Source organism: Dasypus novemcinctus, chromosome X, assembly GCF_030445035.2.
Source record: "Dasypus novemcinctus isolate mDasNov1 chromosome X, mDasNov1.1.hap2, whole genome shotgun sequence".
NCBI lineage: Eukaryota > Metazoa > Chordata > Mammalia > Cingulata > Dasypodidae > Dasypus > Dasypus novemcinctus.
In genome coordinates, this window is record NC_080704.1 from 168221769 (window position 1) to 168237391 (window position 15623).

A 15623-nucleotide genomic window follows, 5' to 3' on the forward strand; every position below is an offset into this window, starting at 1 on the left:
TAATTTATTTTCAATATGCCCTGGGAAGAGACCTAAAAGGTCACCAGATTTCTCTTTTGAAGACTCTGCTACTCTGCCCTCTCCTGATATACTCACCTGGTGGTGCCCTTCAGCCTGCTGTTCTCTGCAGTCCTGTGGTGCTTCTTCTGTGCTTTTAATTCTCAGCTGCCTTAGCCCTTATTGGTGGCATGGTTGAAACTGGCTGCTTGCTGCTTGGGGATGAAACTTTTGCACAGATCCAAGCCCCTGTAATCTGAGTTCTCTAATCAACTGTCACAACAACCTTCACTGGGCCTTGCTCCTCTTTTTCTTGGGGAAGAGCTGCCCTTCAACAAGCTATTCCCCACTACTCCAAGAAAGCACTGTCTTTAAATCAGCACGAGGCCTTCCCCTGCCAGTGGCAGCGTGGAAAAAAAAAACGTTGCTAATTGCTTTCTGGGCTGGGCAGATAGGATATAAACTGTCAGCATTTCCTCCAAGAAACTGCTCAAATTCCAGCCCCTTTCCTCCCCTGTCCTGGGCTGGTTGGAACAAGGGGTGCAGGTGCTTTCTGGGCTAGACTAGCCAAAACTGACCTCCTTGTCCTTAGACACTGATCAAACTCTGCCCACCATTCTTTCCTGCCAGCAATAGTGTCAGAAATGTACCTGGAGATGCCTTTCTGTGCTGGGCAGATTTAAACTGTCAGTGTTTTCCCAAGGAACTGCTCGAAATTCAGCCTTCTCCCTTCTGTAATGGAGGCAGGGCTAGAGCCTAAGTCCCAATGTTTTTCAACAGACCCCACTTTCACTCCTGCTGGGGAAATATTTAAAATGTAGGCTGCTGGTTTCTTTCTAACTTTGGTAGGTATAGATTTTAGCTGTGCTTTGAATTGGAATCTAGCTAACAGAAATTGTAATCAGTATCTCTATTTGGTACCTGGCCATGTCCCACTCCCCTGCTTTGGGGAGATAGTTCTTCCTATTCCAACCAGGAAGTGGCTCTTGGGGTGGCATACCATGCCAGTGGGGGATGGGCCTTAGCCGCCATGGTGTTTAGGGCTCTACTCACAAAAAATCTTCATCACAGATTGTCAGTCTCTTCCTTCACTCTTCCCTGGATGGTGTATGGTCTTGTCTCTGGAGCCTCCCCCCGCCCAGAAAAAACAGCTGAATACTAGCTACCCTAGGGACGAGCTGAATCTTAGTGCAACCTACTCTGCCACCATCTTGAATCCCCTCTGTATATGCCTGTTATTTTAGCCACACTTTTATTATTTAATTCTTGTGTTCTGTAATTATTTACACCTAATCTAGAAAATTGAAAATTCAGTTCACATTTATTTGAAAATCTAAATTGCCCATTCCATCATTTTCTGAATGGGATGTGACCTAGCATGGCCGTGCTACTTTTTGATAATGCATAGTTTGGTTACCTGCCTTTGGAATAGTAGAAAGAACAGGGTATGTGGATTCTGAAGGCTTGTGCCTATGCACTGGTACTGGTACTGCCATTTATTATCCAGGACAGTTTGAAAATACTAGTTTTACATTTTAAAAATTCTCTTTATTAAAAATATTATAAAAATTTATGCTGATAGTAAATAATTCAAGCCGTAGAAAAGGTTATACATAAAAAATCACTTCCCTACACCCCAACCCCATACCCAGAGGTTTGTATATCATTCTACCAATTTCTATGCATATATAAACTTAAATATTTTCATTTATAAAACCACAAATGAGATCACATTATAGGCATACATTCTTCAACATGCATTTTAAAAAAAAAACATTTTTCATAGATATCTTTCTACAAGAGCACCTTCAGATCTGCTTCATTCTTTTAAAGACTGGATAAATGATTTAACCAAATTGCCTCAGAATGGACATTGTAATCAATCACAGTATTTTATGTATTTGTCATTGACTAGAATCACAAATTATTAAAATTGATTTTTTGAAAGTAGTATGTGTGGGTTGCCAGTTGGACTTGATTGCTCAGGATCTGATCACTACTAAAAGAATGATGTCGTTCCTACGGCAGCTCTAAAACAACAAATCAGTGACATACTATTGCTATCTCAGGTAACTACAAATCACTTCAAATGGTAGAGGGATAGCTTACATATAAAATGGTCACTATTACTTCATTTAGAGAAATTAATTATAATATATCAATCTAGACAGGAAAATAAAATGAAAGAAATGTTTTCAATATAACAGAGTCTCTGTAAAATGGTCCCAAGTAACTAGAAGACCATGGCAAGTTTTCACTGTGTTAATGAAGAAATGTTTTATTTACTGTTTAAATTCAGCACCTGAAAGAACCCCTTTACTTCTTAAAGAAGATGAAAAATAAGAAATTTATAGCATGTCTTACTTCCAGGCTGTATTACTCTTTGGAAACATATTATTAATCAGAATTTCATTATTACATTATTACTGTTACAACTTTTCCTTTCCCATCCACCTCATGGTGATCAATTAAAGCTGTCATCATCTGGGCTCATTCCTTCCCATAGAACTAGAAAATCAGTGAACTTTTAGTGAAAGAAGGCCAAGAAGCTAAATGGCCTTCAGTTTTCAGGCAGTTATTCATATGCTAAAATGGCATAAGTACTCCAAGAAGAATCTCCTTTACTGTGTGACTGTCATGAAGAGGCAAATGATGAATCTACTTGGGTACCTGTTGGATTGTTTCCAGACAAATACAAAAGAAGCTACAAAACTTGAAACTTGGTGTTGCCATTTCCTGTAAGTAACACACAGAAAAGGTCTGTAATATATGGTAATCATGTGCTTGTGGTCACAGATAATAGTCATGTTTGTGAACCATATCAGTCCAGCAGCTGATCAGTGGAGTTAAGGGGAACACTGACGACATCCTCACAAATTTGACTGATGTATAACTTTATCATGCTTAGATTTTTGAAATTCATACTCAGGTTATTCAGTATATTTAAAGCTTTTCCATTAATACTGTGGCTAGGATTGTTGATCACATTTCCAACAACTGGAATACCTCCACATTTACCACTGCTGTTCGTAAGAGGTGAAAAGACTGCATTGTTACCTGAGTGACCAACACTCTTTCAATAATTACAGCATCTTCAGTTGACTCAAGTAGGTGAAAGAATTTCTGAAGTTATTCAGCATTCAGGACATCATCATATGAATCATCTGTAAAGTTTTCTGTGGACCACCATGAGCAAAGCTGGAGCCCACTGCCGCCTGACCCCGGGCCTGCCTTCAGCTGGTTAATGTAGTAGCAAACTCTACCCCGAGGCTCAGGCCCACCACCACCCAGACCAGGTGCCTGGTACTGCTCATGCTGTCATGTGGACACAGGTACAGTGCCAGGAGTGGCATAAGAGGCTCTTGGTGGCTGGTACAGGGGGCAGCAGTGTCGGTAGGCACTGGGCACAGGGGTCTCCAGGACACAGTTTTGTTCAGGCTTTGGTTTACACATATGCCTAATAGTGATGCTGCATTATAAATTTTAAATCAACATAAAATGTCTGACAATAGGCAGATAAGATATTTGAGGGGAGGATTTTAAAGGAGACTTCCTAGTATCTTTTTTTACACTGTATTGATTGCTCTATCAACTCTGCTATGTACTCCAAATCTTACCTACAGTTATCCCTTCTTTTTTGGTTGATTCATTTCTGCATGCCTTCCCTATTGCCAGATTAGGATTTCAGGGGACCTTTACAATAAAGTCACAGGTACAGTACAACCAGAAATACTTAACAAGAGGCAGAAGCCAGGAAGTAGTTTAGGAGGGGAGTATCAAACCAAGACCAAGACCCCCCAAATGACAGGAACCAAAACAAATTTTTAGTTTGGCTCTGGGCTCTCGAGAGGCCAGAGTAGAAATGGAAATGGATGGGTCCCAGAGAGCTCATTATTTTTAGTAGAAATAATGTTAGTTTTTCCTGAATAAACTTACTTTTGGTTCTCATTTCTTAGAAAAATTTGTCATAGGAGTCTCTCTATAGGGGCATTAAGTAATATGATGAATAATTGATTGGCACCTTAAAAACAACCTAAAAATGGTTTCCGGGGTATGCTCTTCTCCTTTTTTCTTGTTTTGTTTGAGCTAGACCTGTATGTTTCCTCAGCACCCCAAGGACAGAGTCACCCCACACCTTCATGCCCACTGTGTGCTGCCCTAAACTAAGTTGTATTTCTTTCTCCCCTATTACAAGCATAGGGCTATGAAATATTTGTTTGCATTTATAGAAAATTTCTGTGTTCCAGAAAGGATAACAAATGCTTAGACTGCAAATGTTCAAACATTTAGGTAAGTTAGAAGAAGCTGGTATTTAGTTATATAAGGATGAATATTGTTTTGCTATTGCCATTGTATTTTTCCTCTTAGCCATTGTGTCAGTTTGATATTGTTTATGAATTCCAAAAAGAGATATTGGTTATGTTTGTAAACTGGTCTGTTTCTCTGGGCATGATACCCTTTGATTGATTTAAATTTAAAGGATTTGATTAAATAAAGATTAGTGCTTTGATTCAACCAAATTATTAGGGCGTGTAGGGTTGAGTCCCTGTCCCCTTGGTGGGCCATATAAATGGACACTCAATCAAGAAGACAGGAGAACATATACTACAGAAGGAAGAGAGACAGCTCCATAGACACAGCAGAGGAGACAGCTTTGATCCTGCAGCCCTGGGAAGAAAGATGAGCCATTTACCTAATAGTTTGCAGCTGAAGAGAGAAGCGATGCTGAGCCCTATGACAGCCTATAGCTGAGATCAGAAGCAGCTGGGCCCTTGGAGCATTAAGAGGAAAGAGGAAGGTTGAATCCTTGCAGGTATCGCCATCCATCTTGCTTCAACATGTGGCAACATACATGGGTAAGGAAGTAACCTTGTATTGGACTCTTTAGTGCCTTATAACTATAAGCTTTTTCCCCAAATAAATACCCTTTGTAAAAGCCAACAGATTTCTGGTACTTTGTATCAGCACTCCTTTTGTCTGACTAATACAGCCAGTCACAGGGACAATGAATTTTGGGAGGAAATGCAGATTATGGAAACAGGTTAATGGATATGAAGGAAAATATTCAGAAAATTCCAGAATATCCTAAAGCATTCACTTCAGAAAAATGTCTCATCTAATTTATTCATGTGGCAATTTCAGTCATGTTTTAAAAATATATTTTTTACCATACCTTCATATATCTGTAATCATTTTTCAAAACTTAGGGTCAATTTTGTACCAGTTGATTATCTGGCTAGCTTTTGGACTTACCTATATTTCTTAAAATTTTAGTAATATCCCAAATTACAGTAGAGGATATAGGATTTATGTGTAGCTATCACATTGAGAAAGCAAAACTCATAGAGTTAATTTATAAAGCAAATTTATTTTTATTCTCCCACTATTCCTTTAAATCTTCTTTGTGGCCTTGGTGCTTCCCCTGCCCCAGATTTACACTCTGGCAGGCCTCATGTTTTTTGACGTCATACTTATGTAATACAGTTTTCTGTTCACTTCAGTTAAAACAAAACAAAGAGAACCAGTGAAGTAGTTCCAAAATTAAAATGCCCATCCAGTACAATTGCCAGTACTTTAAACCTTTTTTTAATCCAGACCTTTTCCTTTCCTCTGAAGTTGTGGAAAGCAGTAGTGGCAGCTTTCTCATGGCTTTCTCCTCCTATTGCTTCAATTATTTTCTTCTACCTTTTTTACAAACCACATACAGAGAACTCCAACATGCCCCTATCACCCTAGATATCTAGAATTAACATTTTTTTATATCTTGACACATTTACCGGATCATTCTATCTATACATCTATCTGTGTATCTCCCTGCCTGCCTGTTCTGCCTGTCTGCCTATTTATCAGTCCATTTTTTGAACACTTGAGTGTAGGTTGTATACATCATATTTTTGAATACTTAATACTGCCATGTACATATCCTAAGGACAAGGATTTTCACTTATGTACCTATCTTAAGTGCAGCTATCAAGTTCAGGAATATATACAAATTATAAATACAATTTATATTCCAATTTTTTCATTTATCCCAGTAATGTCATTTTGAACCTTCTCCCTTGTTAGAGACCATCCAGGTATAATGCATTGCCTTTAATTGTCATTGTCTCCTTAGTTGCTCTTTTTTTAAATTTGGGAACATATATACAACATACAGTTCTCCATCTCAACCACTTCCAAGCAATCCATACAGTGAGATTAATCACATTCACCATGTTGCAGTACCCGCAGCATTACTAAAACTTCCCCATCTCCAAAAAGAGAAACCCTATACTCATTTTGTTTTAACACCCTATTCCTGCTGCCCTTTGTCTCTGGCAAACTGTACTCTAATTTCTGTCTCTGTGAACTTGCATATTCTCAGATATTTTCTTTTTAGTTACCATGGGACTTAAATTTAACATCCCAAATGTGTAACAATTGTGTTTGCTGTGATACCGTCTATAGCAGTTTGATAATGTTTATAAATTACAAAAATAGATACTAGATTATGTTTGTAACCTGGTTTGTTCCTCTGGGCATATTAGATTATATTGGATTCAGAAGCTTCACTTTTACTTGATTACATAATGATTAAGGCTTTGATTGGGCCACATCAGTAGGACATTGAGTACCTGCCCCCTTGGTAGGTGGGTACTCACAGAGAAACTACACCAGAGAGAAGGGAGTTTGGAGTTTTTGAGCTGAAGCCCCAGGAAGTAAACACACATGAGAAGAAAAAGAGGGTCTTGGTCATGAGGCCGAGGCCCTGGAAAGAGAGATGATCCTTTCCCCTGATAGTCTACAGCTGGCATTGTGGAGAGAACAGAGCAACTGAGCCCAGAGAGAAATGAGCCCTGGGAAGAGAGGAACCCAGGAAGCCTGAACCCTTACAGATATCTGCAGCCATCTTGCTCCAACACCTGGCAACAGACTTTGGTGATGGAAGTAATGTATGCTTTATGACTTATGACTGTAATCGTCTACCCCAAATATCTTTTATAAAAGCCAACAGATTTCTGGTATTTTGTATCAGCACCCCTTTGACTGACTAATACACCATCTTATTTCAATATTATACACAAACTATATTCTTATATATCTCCATCCCCCCAGCTTTATATAGTTCTTGTGACAAATTACACATTTATCCATTGAATCCCAAACAACTGATTTCTCATTACATTTTATGCATTTGACTTTTAGATTCTATAAGGAGTAAAAAGTGGAGTTACAAATCAAATATACAATAGTAATGGCAATTACATTTACCCCTATCATTACCCTTACCTGAGATCTTTATTTCTTCATGTTGCTTCAATCTATTGTCTATGGCCTTTCTCTTTCAACCTACAGGTCTCTCTCTAGCATTTCTTCAAGGGCTGGTATGGTGGTGATGAACTACCTCAACTTTTGTTTATCTCAGAGTGTTTTAATCTCTCCTCCATGTTTGAAAGTCAGTTTTGCCAGATATAGAATTCTGGGTTGGCACATGTTTGCTTTAGCACTTTAAATGTGTCATCCCTCTGTCCTCTTAATTCTGTGGTTTCAGATGAAAACTAGCACTTAATCTTATTGAAGCTCCTTTCTATGACCCATTGTTTCTTTCTTGTGGCTTTCAGAATTCTCTCTTATCTTTGGCATTTTCCACTTTGATTATAACATACTGCAGTGTGGGTCTATTTGGTTTTATACTGTGTGGAGTTTGTTGTATGTTTATGATGTGTGTACTCACTAAACTTTGGACAATTTCAGCCCTTATTTCTTTGAATATTCTCTTAGACCCTTTCTCTCTTCTCTTTCTTGGACTGCCATCATGATATATTGGTAGACTTAACAGAGTCACACACATTCTTCAGGCTATGTTCAGTCTTCTTCATTCTTCTTTCTGCTCTTCAGACTGTATGATTTCCATTGTCATATCTTGATATTCCCTGGTTGCTTTTTCTTCCAGCACCAATTTGCTGTTGACCCCTCTAGGGAAATTTAGTTTACTGTGATCTTCAGTTCTTTCTGGTTCCTTTACATAATTTCCATCTCTCTATTTGATAGTTTCTGTGTTCATCTATAACTTCCTGTTTTCCTTTAGTTCTTTTAGTTCTTTGAGCATATAAGATCATATTCTAAAAGTCTGGTATTTCCCAGGACTGGTCCTCCTCATTGATGGTTTCTGATGCTTTAATTTTTTCCACTTTGCCTGGACTATTGCTTCCTGTTTATTTGTATATTTTACAATATTTTATTGAAACATTGACATTCTGACATTTATCAGTAGAATTTAGATATCTGTTCTTTAAGATCATATCTAGCTTGGTGTATGGCAGAACTTTCCTTGAATGCCAGGAGCTAACAAAAAAAAAAAAAAAAGGAAAATTACTCTTTACAGATTGAGCTATGTGAGTGCTCTTCTTCAGAGTGTATCCATACAATTAGTTTAGAGAATAGCTCCAGGTGAAAGCATAGGTGCTGGCCTGGTCCTTTCTACACATGTGTCTTGTCTTGGGTATGTGCATGTGCCCTTGGGATTTTCCTCATTTGCCCAGATTCAAATGCCCCCTCTTCCATAGGAAACAGATTCCTCATGGTCCAGGGTGCTGCACTATGTCCTACAGCCAGCAATTCCCTGCCTCAGGTAGCCATTTAACTGCTCTCCCATAATGTTGTACAGGAGGTTTCAGTCACCTGCATTCCACATACAGAGCAAGTTCTGGTATATAAGACACTGCACCCTCCAGAACTGAGACTAGGGATCTGCACTGTGAGCATAGGCCAGCTCCATACCAAGCAAATGAAGGGTGGGGTGGGGCCACCCAAGGCACCATGAGCTCCCACTGCTTTTTTTTTCATTTGTTACAATTGATGAACACATATTGAAACATGGATTTGGCACTTCAGTCCTTTAACAGTTTTCTGGAGCTTTGACGAAGTGTTCTTCCAGTTCTTGCTGGTTTTTCAAAGCTTCTCTGGAGGAATGAGCCCTGAAGCCTCTCATCATGCCATCTTGATCAGGGAGAGGTCTCTCTTCTATCTTATTGTCCATATTTCTGACCCTTCCAGAGTTTGAATTCAGAGAAGGAGAAGAAGTGAAGGAAACATAAAAATTCTTATTTGATCAGCAGTGCCCTCGTATCAGATATGTGTGTCTTCCATGTCTGGCATTAGTTTAAATATTTTTACCTCATGAGTACTTCTGGGATTCTTTTGAGTTTCCCTTTCCATTCATCTATGTATCACCTATATGCAAAATTCAATCCCCATAGCAATGTAAAAGCATCTGCCTGCTCACTTACCCTACTCTTACAACCTTAGGCAACCTTCAGTATCTCCACCTTCCCCTTTCTGGATCTTTCATATGGATGGCCCACATCCAGAAAACATTAAAACATCCTTTGCCTTGACAAACTTTAGAGTTCAGGTCACCAAGTTCACTGCCTCACTTCTCTTTCACTACACATTCAAAGCACTTAACCACACATTTCTTGTAGTTTCTGATTCCTGGGGAAAAGTCAAATATCACCTAACTATGTTTTACAAATTGCTAGAGACACAGGAATTTCTAGGTTTGAAAAGAAGGGAAAGCACCAGCAACTCTCTTTATACAAGTCTCCAATGTCTCCTTGAAACCCTTCTCACTAGACTTTATCCTTTAGTTCTAACCCCAAATGGACACAGCGATTTCATTTGCTGAAACATGTTTCCCATAACATCAGAAAGCCCACAAGCTCTCTATCCTATTTCTTTTTCCTTTTGCTTTTACTTTTTCTGTTATTGGATGTAGACTTCTCATCACAGTATTTGATATCTTGGGCACTTCAAGTTTGCTGATCCTCATTTGGAAATTTTGTGGGCTTAGGGAATACAGATTATTTTAAAAATCAGGCTGAGCCAAAATAATTAGCAAATTTTAACATTTGTTGGCTGAATATTCCATATTAACACATTGCATTCTCATAAACTGATTTTAAAATGTTTATTATTTTGAATCCTCTGCCCCCATATGAATATATGTAAATTGTACTCACTGAAAGAATGTTCAGTGAGAATTCCTCCAATGATATAAACATAATTTATTTACCCAAAGAACACTGAATAAATGGTTTATAAAATTATCTGAATATTGTCACATTAGCTGCATTGACATACTCATTTTTCTTGTTAGTGAGGACAGGGGCTCTCAATATTTGGTTTCGCATAACGCACATAATGAATGCTATAAGCACATAAGAGACTTTCCCACAGATGTTTCCAAGGTTATATGGAAGTCCATGTCATTTTAGGATTCTTCTCATTTGTGCATCATGGACACCCATTCTTCTGGAGACCTACAGAGACTGAGCTCAAGCATCAATGGAGTTCACATACATTTTTGAGTGCCTGCTATGTGCCAATAATTATGTTAAATGCACAAAGATAAATTAGAAATTCCATCAAGATAAAGTCTATGTAGAAAAAGTGACCCAGTTGATTCAACAACTACTTAATAAAAGTAGCTTTCTGGGGGGGGGTGGGGTAGAAATCCATTTTCATATTTTTAAATATCCAGAGGTAGTTTATTGAGACTTTTAGTAAATATATGAAGAGTAACATGCCCACACCTTATCTGATCAAAATTATTGAAATAGAAGAGACTGAAGCTGTCTTTGTGATGATGGTGACAAAATGTTTTATGGCATGAAATAAAGGCATTATGGCCAGATTATTACCATTTGCATGTGTATTAGCCAGCCAAAGTGGTGCTGAAATCTGTTGGTTTTTATAAATGGTATTTATCTTGGGTAGAGACTTAAAATTACAAGGCCCTAAAGATTCCAACTCAAGGTACCATAAGAGGTACTTTCTCACCCAAAGTCTGTTGCCAGGTGTTGACGCAATATGAGGCGTGATGTATGTGAAGAGTCAGCCTTCCTCTTTCGTCTTAAGACTGCATGGTTCCTACTTCTTCACATCTAAGCTGTAGGCTGGCTTAGGGCTTGTCTATCTTCCTCTGGGGCTTGCTTCTTTCCAGGCTCAGATGCTTTGTTCTTTTCACAAGGTAAACTGTAAACTATCAAGCAAAACTCTCTTCCTAGGGCTGCAGGATCCTCTGTGTATTTTCTCTGTATCTACTTCTCTTGCCTACTTGATTGATTATACCTTAAAATATAGCCTACCAAGGGGGTGGGGAATCAACTCTGCACGCCCTAATGGTGTAATAGAATCAAAGCCCTAATCTTAACATAATTTAGTCAAAGGCATCTCAACTGAATCTATTATCATGCCCAGAGAAATAGACCAGATTACAAACATAATCAAATATCTTTTTTGGAATTCATAAATAGTATCAAACTGCTACAGCATGTTTGCTTTTGGTATGAAGTAGTTGAATAAATAGAGGCATAATAATCTTGCAGTTTATCTAATGCTACATAGTCCCTAGGATGGGAAGGAACCCAGGCTGAGGGACGACTCTCATTATTACCTTCATGACTCAGAATAAAAAGGGCTTCAGTGTATGTACATGGATAGGTTGGGCTCATTCCTGGAACAGGTGGTTTGAGGTGGAGAGGGATATGCTCAGGGTTATTTTGGTGGATAAGTAGATTCTATAGGGCTGGGACCTTCTCGTAATTTAATTTCCAATTAAATTCCTCCTGTATAACTGAGCAAAAAAGAAGCAGTTTCCTCTAAACCAAGATACATCCTATCTATTTATTCATACCCCCAGTCCCTTCCTAGCTCTTGGGCCCACAGCATTTTGATTAGCCTGTGAAAATGAGTCTCCCCTATGCAAGGAAGCTTCTGTTGCAATGTTCTCCATCAAGATATCTGGACATGGAGCTCATTCCCTTGCATACAAGTGATGTGCAAGAGTTAGTTGTGAGAAAATTCATAAGCTTTAATGTTAATATTAACTAAATCTTTATATAATTCTTGACTCTTAACATAACAACTAATAATAATAACAAAAATCATAGCAGTGTTGAATCAGTATCTAGAATACTCCAGATTCTGTTCTGAGTGTTTTATATAGTAACATATTTAATACTTATAGTACCCTAGGAGACAGCTCCTATTTTCAAGAAAAATAAAATGCATGTTGTAGTTAAGTAACTTGTCTAAGGTATATGCTTTGGGATTTTTGTTTAAAATACTCTCATGTATCCCTACATGATCATCTTAATGTTTGTGGAAATATTCCTTGTTCTTCATCTCCTACCACACTGGTGATAGTCCTCTTCACCAGCCAGCTACAACTCAACTACATCAATTCTGCTACAAAAAAATTATTTTCTCTGTGAAACCTTCCTTCACTCTTATGATTGGGTAAGTTCCCTCTGCTTAAAACTCATATAGCCCCATAGAGTTCTTCTTAGCATTTATTACAATAATCATAATGTAAGGGGTTCTTTAATGCCTGTCTTATTATCTCTGTTGTATAAAATCTACAAGAGCAGGAACTGTATCTCTCGAGCATTGTCTCAATTACTCTTGTATCTCAAGAACTTATTTGATGGTTTGAACTAAGTACTGATGAGCAAATGACTTCTCCTCTTGCTTTTTTGCTCTCCAATTTTGATACCACCTTCTCATTCTCCTTTTCTTCCGATAATCTCATAGTGCCATCCCTCACTTTCATTTGATTCCTCAAACACTTACTTTGTATCGTCCTTGCCCTCAAGGAACTTTCATTCTAAAGGATAAGTAAAAAACAAAAACCCCAACAGTATGAGCTGTTCTGTGATAAATGCTGAGATGTATTTTAGATCAGAGTTTGGAGAGCTTAGGAAATGGACTAACACATTAAACCTCCACAGCTATGCTGAAATATGTATAGATAATCCCCCAAAGAGCAATGGTTTTATTCAAGAGCATCAGGCTCTGTGGAAGAGGAAAATAAAAGTAGACATTGAAACCTATTTTGACCTATAGTTGCTTTCTCTAAAAGTGTGTCTTACTAGATTATTCCTTCTTTCCACAGGAAATTGGAATGATGCACAAAGCATCTGTTTCTTTTTTGCTTTTTCTTACATTACTTAATCATGGGTTTTAACCTTGTCAGGATGAAGGAGGTTGTTTGCAAGAACAAAAGAGGAATCAGTGCTTTCTCAAATATAACCTCAGTCTAAAAATAGATTGCTGTTTTACCTGCAGTCCCCACCTACTAGTCTTTCTTCCTGTTTGTTTGTCAAGCTCCATTCTTCCTCTTCCTCTCTTCCCTCCCCGCCCCCCCTCCAAGAAAGAGATAGTGCTTGGGGAGTAAAGGACAAAACTTAATGCCCTTCAACTTTGCTGGCTATTGCAGGATGTTTATGACCCACCCCATATATAGTAATATCAATCAGCTCCTCCAAGCACAAGACAGCTTCACAGCAAAATGCAGGCACAGAAGCCCTACAGATGGATTGATGAAGGTGCCTTGGTAAGGCTCTAGTCCTTCTTTCAACACTCCTAATAGACCTTGGTGACTGGGACCTGCTTGCCTCTGCATTAGGAGTTTATGATTGTTGAATTTAATGAATTATCCTTTGGGAAATTCTATCTTTCCTCTGCTGCTGCTAAAGAATAGACAGTTCATTATCCTTATGTGGAATACAAATTTACCTTTTAAAAAATTCCTACTGGCAGTGTGCTCTTTGAACCTCATAAGAATCCTGGGAGCAAGGAATGGCAAGGTTATCTATTACACATTACATGTGAGGAAACAGAGACTTAGTGCTCGGTGAGTGAAGGACAAAACTTAATGCCCTTCAACTTTGCTGGCTATTGCAGGATATATATGACCCACCCCATCTATAGTAGTATCAGTCAGCTCCTCCAGGGACAAGACAGCTTCACAGCAAAATGCAGGTACTCTAATGATATGGCCCAATCAAAGCCCTAATCATAACTTAATCATGCCCAGTAATAGACCAGATTACAAACATAATCCAATATCTATTTTTAGAATTCATAATCATATCAAACCACTACAGGGACCTTCTCAAAATTAAAAACTTTTGTGTTTCAGAGGTGTTTGTCAAGAATGTGAAAAGGCAGCCTTCTCAATGGGAGAAAATATTTGAGAACCACCTATCTGATAACGACTTAATATTCAGCATATTAAAAGAAATCTTGCATCTTGAAAATAAAAAGACAACCATTGTATGTCCTCCCATGGCCCACTGGGTGGACTGTGGGAGAGTGTGGGCTATGATATGGACCATTGACCATGAGGTGCAGCGGTATTCAGAGATGTATTCACCAAATGTAATGAATGGCTCATGATGATGGAGGAGATTGTTGTTATGGGGGGAGGAGTGGGATGAGGGGGGTGGGGGTATATGGGGACCTCATATTTTTTTTAATGTAACATTAAAAAATAAATAAAGACAAAAAAATAAACAAATGGGCAAGAGATTTGAATAAACAATTTTCCAAACAGGAAATACAAATGGCTAAGAAGCACATAAAAAGATGCTCAACATCACTAGCTATTAGGGCAATGCAAATCAAAACTGCAATGAGAGATCATCTTACATCTATTAGACTGGCTGGTGTTAAAAGAAACAGAAAACAAAAGTGTTAGAGAGGATGTGGAGGAATAGGAACACGGATCCAGGGCTGGCAGAAATGTAGAATGGTGCAGCCACTGTGGAACAGGTTGATGGTTCCTCAGGAAGCTACATATAGAATTGCCATATGATCTGACAATTTTGCTACTAGGAATATACCCAGAACAATTTGAAAGCAGAGACATGAACAGATAGATGCACACCAATGTTCATAGCAGCATTATTCACTATTGCCAAAAGTTGGAAGTAACCCAAGTTTCTCTCAACAGACGAATGGATAAGCAAATTGTGGTATATACATACAATGGAATATTATTCAGCTGTAAGAAGGAATGAATCATTGATACATGCAACAAAATAGGTAAGTCTGGAAGACCTTATGTTGAGTGAAGTAAGCCAGTCCCTAAAGGACAAATATTACATGATCTCACTGACATGAACTGAAGATACTGAGCAGACTCACAAAGGTGGAGTGTGGAAGAAAGGCTACCAGGAGACAGAAAGGAATTAGAGAGTGGCGTGCTGATTCTCAATCTGTGCAGAATTTGTGATAAGGTGGATTGGGGAGGTTTAGCAGTGGATAGGTGTGATTGTGGTACAGCAATGTGAGTGGAGGTCTAGAGAAAGAAACAGGTGAACTCTGAGGAGATAGATGACTGTGGTTGAGAATCCAATTGTGGGAGTGGGTTTTTTTTTTGGCAATTATGGCAGGGGAGAATCACTGATGGAGGGTGTCAGTGGTGGTGGGAGGTGTGGGGAAGGGTTCACCTCGGGCATGCCTCTATGGAATATAAACTTGTTCATGTGGTCATTATTATCTCAGTGGGTAGAGACGCACACAATAACTAAAATGTATTAAATTCCCATGCTCAGGAGTCCTGTTATATTCTCTAATATATGGACAAGGATCTCTAGCATTCATAGACAGTGCCTCATAAAAGAAAACAGACCAATAACCTGAAGCCTTGATTTCAATGCTTATATTTATGAACCTTATTGTTGTAAAATTGAAACTTAGCTTAATAGTATCTGTTGCCTAAGATTTACCTCCCCAAAACATTCTTGTTACTCAAATGTGGCCTCTCTCTTACCAAATTGAGCAAATAAACTTACTAC

General features: G+C 38.5%; 1 pseudogene; it reads right to left on the reverse strand.

Moving 5' to 3' along the window:
• Nucleotides 1-2412: 2412 nt before the first annotated feature.
• Nucleotides 2413-15623, reverse strand: part of LOC101421487 (armadillo repeat-containing protein 10-like) — a 38551-nt pseudogene continuing 25340 nt past the window's right edge.